At 49.6% G+C, this 6504-nt stretch overlaps 1 long non-coding RNA gene across 1 annotated transcript; it reads left to right on the forward strand.

Annotated features, from left to right (window-relative positions):
• The first annotated feature begins 229 nt into the window (after window positions 1-229).
• Window positions 230-4355, forward strand: LOC123281294 (uncharacterized). The gene is made up of 3 exons (XR_011498542.1): window positions 230-1651; window positions 3007-3080; window positions 3588-4355. It is a non-coding gene; the product is annotated as an uncharacterized lncRNA (long non-coding RNA).
• The last annotated feature ends 2149 nt before the right edge of the window (window positions 4356-6504 follow it).

Below are 6504 nucleotides of genomic sequence, written 5' to 3' on the forward strand. Positions count from 1 at the left end.
CAGAGGTGTGAGCTTGAGGTTGGTATGACATGTCACCCTCTTGGGGTATACTGGGCTTCCTTTCTCTTCCTTTTCTCCTTCCTCAAAAGGTCACTGAGTGCATGCTAGGTGCCAGGCCCTGTGGGTTCAGCAGGGAAGGAGACAGGCAAAGTTCCTGCCCTATTGAAGCCTAGTCTGGTTGGAGAGTTGGACATTGAGACCACCAGTCACAATTAGGGTATTCTTCTTTGGAGGGGATGGGGGCAAGAGGAGGTGAGCAAAGAGGTAGACTTGGCCAGGGATGGCTTTGCAGTTCCTGCCGTGTGATGTCTTCACCTTGGGCCACATATGCATCTATACACCTGTGAGGAGATGACAGCCATGAAACAGGTAGGAGAGATGGTCAGTTACAATGTCACTTGTCCTGGCATTTGTTGACTCACATATTCACACAAATCTATGCAGAGCCTTTGCCTGTTGGCCCTCTGCATCAAGAGATAGAAACCATAGCACTTAAAAAAAAAAAAAAAAAAAAAAAAGCACTTTTACTAAGCTGTAATTCACATACCAAGAAAGCATACAATTCTTGGGTTTTAGTGTGTTCACAAAGTGTACAACCACCAGCACTGTCTAATACCGTAATTTAATTACCTCCAAAGAAACTCCGTGCCCATTAGTGGTCACTCCCCATTCTTCCCTCTCCTAATGCCGTGGCAGCCAGTAATCTCCTTTGTGTCTCTCTAGATTTGCTTATTCTGGACATTCCATTAAATGGAATCATACAGTATGTGGCTTTTTATGACTGGCTTCTTTCATTGAGGATAATGTTTTCGGTGTTCATCTATGTTGTAGCATGTCAGCACCTCACTCATTTTTATGGCTAAATAACATTCTGATGTATGGATATATCCCATTCTGTTTATTCATTTATCCATTATTTGATATTTATGTTGTTTGCTCCTCTTGGCTGTTGTGAACATGCATCTATGTGTTTTTGCGTGGACAAATGTCTTCATTTCTCTTGATTATATACCCAGGAGTGAAAGTGCTGGGTCCTTTTGAGGAACTTCTTTTAAAGACTTTATTTTTTTCCCCTTTTTCTCCCCAAAGCCCCCTGTGTACATAGTTGTGTATTTTTAGTTGTGGGTCCTTCTAGTTGTGGCATGTAAGACGCCGCCTCAGCATGCCTTGATGAGCGGTGCCATGTCCGCACCCAGGGTTCAAACTGGCGAAACCCTGGGCTGCTGAAGCGCAGCATGCGAACTTAACCACTTGGCCACAGGGCCGGCCCCTTTTTGAGGAACTTCTAACATACCACTTGTTTTAACAGAGGGAATTTGATGTAAAGAATTTAACGTAGGTATTGAAGGAGTAAAAAAGGACAAAAAGAACCCTCAGGTGTCATGGTGGTAGGCACTGCAGGGGACATTGCACTTCTAGAGCTGTGGGAACAAAGGGAAAAGGTTGGAGTTATGACAGATACTCAAAGGAGGGGCTGGGACCCAGACCTCTGAGGAGGGGCTGCTGCTGGATGGTGCTGGGGTCTCGAGGAGGACATGATGAAGCTGGTTCTACACTTGCTGGAAAAGCTGAAAACTGGATTCAGCTACTGCTGAGGAAAACCTTGAACACACACGACTGGTTTTCACCGAGGCCTGAACCTGAGGTGCAGGTGAGACATCTTAGATGCGTGTGTCTGTGGTCCTCATGGGGTGTTGGGTTGTACTGCTGGGCTCTTTTCTAAGCCCATTGCCAGCGTTTTGAGGCAGGCTATCTCCTGAACAAAAGCAAGCATTTGCCTCCTCCTTAGAGGTTTTCCCCCGGTTCCAGTTCCCAGCTTCCCACTGAATCGATGCTTAAGTGACACACACTAAAAAGAGACTTTGCATTGTAACGATGTGCATGTTGGAACAAGAGCCTACTGGTCACTGAATGGGCTCTGGCTTGGTACTCATGTGGATCCTGTGGGGCATGCTTGGTTATGTCCACTCAGCCTTGAAATCCCATGGTTTCCAGTTCGCCACAATTCACATTTACATGAAGACTCCTGCCTTTGCTCTATGTCCTTACTTAATCTTGGCCAGATCCCTGAGCTCTTCCTTGACTGTCACTGTTGCGGTGTGTTTGGGGGTCCCCAAAACCACCATTAGGCTCAATGATTTGTTAGAAGAAGTCACAGAATTCAGCAAGATTGTTATACTTATGATTATACTTTCTTACAGTGAAAGGATATAGATTAAGTTTAGCAAGGGAAAAGGTGCATAGTCTGGGAGATCTCAGGCATGAGCTTCTAGATGTCCTTTCCCAGGGGAGTCATGTGGACGGTGCTTAATTCTCCCAGCACTGATGTGTGAGAACACACACAGGGTGTTGTCAACCAGAGAGGCTCACCTGAGCCAGGTGTACTGACTTTTTATTTGGGTCAGTCACACAGTCATGACTGACCTAAGTTACTCAGTCTCAACTTCCCCCAGAGGTCACACTGATACAGTGTGGCCCAAGGTCACTACCTTAAGTCACCTTGTTAGCAGAATCTATCTGGTGTGGCCCAAGGCCTTAGGTAAACAAAGATACTCTTAACAGGCAGAATATTCCAACAGTTAGAGATACCTCCCAGGAGCAGGTCAAGAGCCAAACCTTTGGAATGTTAGGATTTGGACAACCCAGGCCTGCTGAGTCAACCCTTTACTGAACACCTGGCTGCAGGTGAAGGAAGCTTCTAATGACTGTTTCCTTGTGTTTCAATGACTTGGGTTCAGGGGCCTTGGGTGTACTCTTGAGGTATGCGTATGTATGTGGCCCAGAGTGGGGCTGCATGCCAGCCAGGGCAGGGCATTCTGTGTGATATAGAGGGCAGGCCCATGTCTTGTCCAGCTCAGTCTCAGGCCACTGGCCAGCCCAAGCTGGTGCAAGGAACACTTGAGGACACTGGCCATATGTTGACTGCCTGATTGATTGATTGCCTTCGGTGCTGACCCCTGAGTCCTCAAGGTGGAGCTGAGGACACTGACTCCCCTCTCCCCTCAGTGTTGGCCCCTCCTGAGGACCAGTGTTCTGGTGACCTAGCAGAGCCAGCCGAGCCCTTCACAGATGGAGCTGAGGTGAGCTGTGAGTCCTTCAAAGTCAGAGATGCCACATCCTGCTGTCCATGTCCCCAACCTTTCCCCACCACGGGCCATGGAGGGTCACATTCAGTAGCTGTGTCCAGCAGCTCCCCCAACACACCTCCCTTATCCTTAGGCCTGACCCAGGAGCCTGCCCTGTAGGCTCCCCCAGCTCATGCTTCTGAGAGCCAGGCCTCCCCAGGCTCACACTGCCTGAATAGTGGAGTAGGTGCTTGTCCCCACAACTCAGGACCCCAGCGCCCAAACCCACAGGCACAAGAGTGAGGTTGGGGCCCAGATGGATTGGTTGCCTGGTCTCTTCTGGCTGTGGACAGACAGCAGTGCTACCAGAAAAGCCATAATCCAGGTTTTATCCTTGGCACCCAGTTGACTATTTATTTATTTAAAGATTGGCACCTGGGCTAACAACTGTTGCCAATCTTTTTTTTTTTTTTTTCTGCTTTATCTCCCCAAACCCCCACTGTACATAGTTGTATATCTTAGTTGCAGGTCCTTCTAGTTGTGGGATGTGGGACGCTGCCTCAACGTGGCCTGACGAGTGGTGCCATGTCCGCACCCAGGATCCGAACCCTGGGCCGCCGCAGCGGAGCACGCGAACTCAACCACTCGGCCACGGAGCTGGCCCCCCAGTTGACAATTTAAAATGGCATCAGATAGCCCCAGAGGACACAGACTTGTGGGCAGGACTGACCATACCAGCCTGCAGCGAGGCCTGGGCTTCCTCTCCTGTCTAGGGTGCCTCGGCTGTGCCTCCTGGGCTGTCTCTGATCTTGGCTTTGCTTCTCTCAGGCTCCTCCCCATCTCACTGTCCACCCCTGGGCTCTGCCTGACTTTTCAAAAGTGGGTTTTCATTTATTAGTTTAGTTGTAGTTTCTCTTGCACAGAGGTAGAAAGAAATATGCTAATCTTGTCTGTCCTCTCACTTTTAAAAAAATTTCAAAATATATGTGCATTATAAGTAATTCAAACATTAACAAAAGTATGTAAAATTTCAAGCCTCCCCCCTCGTCTGCCTCTCTGAGATGGCCACTGTTACCCGTCATGTGTCCTTACTCCCTTCTCTCATGTATGCACATGTATGTGTGTTGAGCAGTACGTAGACGTTTCCAAAGAAAGCCCCGTCAGTGCTTTGCACCCCGTTGTTCTCACCTGGTTTCATGTTGGGGACCCTTCCACTCTCACAAATGTTTTTATTTATTTATTTATTGAGGAAGATTAGCCCTGAGCTAACATCTGCTGCCGATCTTCCTCTTTTTGCTGAGGAAGACTGGCCCTGAGCTAACATCTGTGCTCATTGTTCTGTACTTTATATGTGGGATGCCTACCATAGCATGGCTTGCCAAGTGGTGCCATGTCTGCACCCAGGATCTGAACTGGCGAACCCCAGGCCGCCGAAGTGGAATGTGCGAACTTAACCACTGTGCCACTGGGCCAGCCCCTTTCACAAAAGTTTTTTTATCAGCAAATAATTTATTATCTCAAGTGAACTCAAATACATGGTTTTAAAAGCCTTGATGAATTCTCAAGTGTGATTTTATTACATCTTGGGCCTCTTGGAGCACAGTGTACCCAGTTTTTTAGTGGAAGCCCATGAGAAAGCCAGGCTCACTGTGCAGCACCCTGGGCACGGTGTCCCTGACACCTGCTCACTGTACTGAGCTCTTCCTGTGTTCAGAGGTGGGGCTCGCGGAGCTGGGTGGACATCTAGTCAGGAGAGGGGTTCCACTTGTTCTCTGGTCCTCTCACCCTTCAGCTGGGCTTCAGGCCCTGCAGACAGTAAGGGCTGACCCCAGAGGAGCCTCCAAAGAGACTCAGGGATCCAGAGGGTGGGCCTGGGTGGGAGGATTGCCTGCCACACACCTTTCTGTTCTGTTCCTCTGGGGCCCTGGATGCTTGTCACCCTGTCCTGTCCTCTGAAATGATGCTGTGCCCCAGCTGACTGGATGGGCAGAGGGAGCAGAGACTTCAGCCTGTGGTGGGTGAGCTAGTGAGCACTCACCAGGCCTCCCAGCATCCTCATGGTTGCACGCACTCTCTGGCCAGACCTGGGTGCTAATTCTCCCTCTCCCCTTGTCCTCCCCTCTCCCTGGTCTCTCTGGCCTGCACTCTCTCTCTCTCCCAGTTTCCATTTGACTCCTACCATGCCCCTTTGACTCTCTTCTTCCCATGGACATGGGCTCATTCCAACTGTTGGTGGCGCTTGGAGACCAGGCCCTGCATCCCACATGGGAAGACTAGGGACCACATGATGCCCTGCAGAAGGAGGCCTGCAGGGAGGTGACCCATTTGGGTAAGGATGCGGGTTTCTGGGTGTGGGTTGGTCTTATTGTAAGATACACAGGTCCTCAGGTGAGTGGTCCCTGTTTCCAGCCATGGGCCCTGCCTAGAGGAATCCTTTACCTGAGCCTGCCTGCCTCCTGTGGGATTTGGAGGGGCTAGCCCAGGGGTTTGGTCAAGGGCTAAACTTGGCCTCAAGGTTTTGCTTGAGAGCTCAGGTGCCCACATATCTTGCATCTGCCTGCCATACACACCTGTGCACACCTGGCTGAGGTGTGCCCAGACCCAACCTCAGATCACACACATGAAATGAGGACTGCCTGCTGGCTGGACCTCTTCCTGTTTGGGTGTCTTTGCCATTCGTTGTAGAATCAGAGTCAGATGAGAGCCTGACTTTAAACACCATTTTTGGGCATATTAATCAGATAAGGGAAGAGTCACTTGACCTTAGTTGGCCGTGGGATGTCTGGCACCTCTCCATCTAGGAGTCCAAGTCTGCTGGTCAGCGTGTGCCCAGCTGCCGTGGTGGGGACACCTGGTTGAGTGTTTTCAGTAAATGGCCTTCCCTGAACCTTCATTAGTTTCCAGCTGATACTGCTTCCCACTGTTGTCACAGCTCCCAAATACATCCAGAGAGAACCTCAGGTGTGATGCTAGTTGACACTTTTGTCATTGCTTTAACCGTTTACTGTCTAAAAAGAAGGCAATTCTATGTATTTCACAAGTGACAAGTACAGTGAGATAGTCAAACAAGTGAAAAATGCCAAACTAGAAAAGAGGAAGTCTTCCCTCTCACTCCACCGACTGAAGTGATTTGATGTTGTGTGCATCAGGAACGAAGACATACTGATCATCCCTGTCAGAAGGCAACACCAGCTTTCACTATTACATCAAAAATGAGAACATGGGGTGGGCTGGCCTGGTGGCACAGTGGTTGAGTTCGCACATTCTGCTTTGGCAGCCGGGGGTTCTCTGGTTCAGATCCCGGGTGCAGACATGACACCGCTTGGCAAGCCATGCTGTGGTAGGCATCCCACATGTAGAGTGGAGGAGGATGGGCATGGGTGTTGGATTGGGGCCGGTCTTCCTCAGCAAAAAGAGGATTGGTGACAGATGTTAGCTC

Source organism: Equus asinus, chromosome 26, assembly GCF_041296235.1.
Source record: "Equus asinus isolate D_3611 breed Donkey chromosome 26, EquAss-T2T_v2, whole genome shotgun sequence".
Taxonomy (NCBI): Eukaryota; Metazoa; Chordata; class Mammalia; order Perissodactyla; family Equidae; genus Equus; species Equus asinus.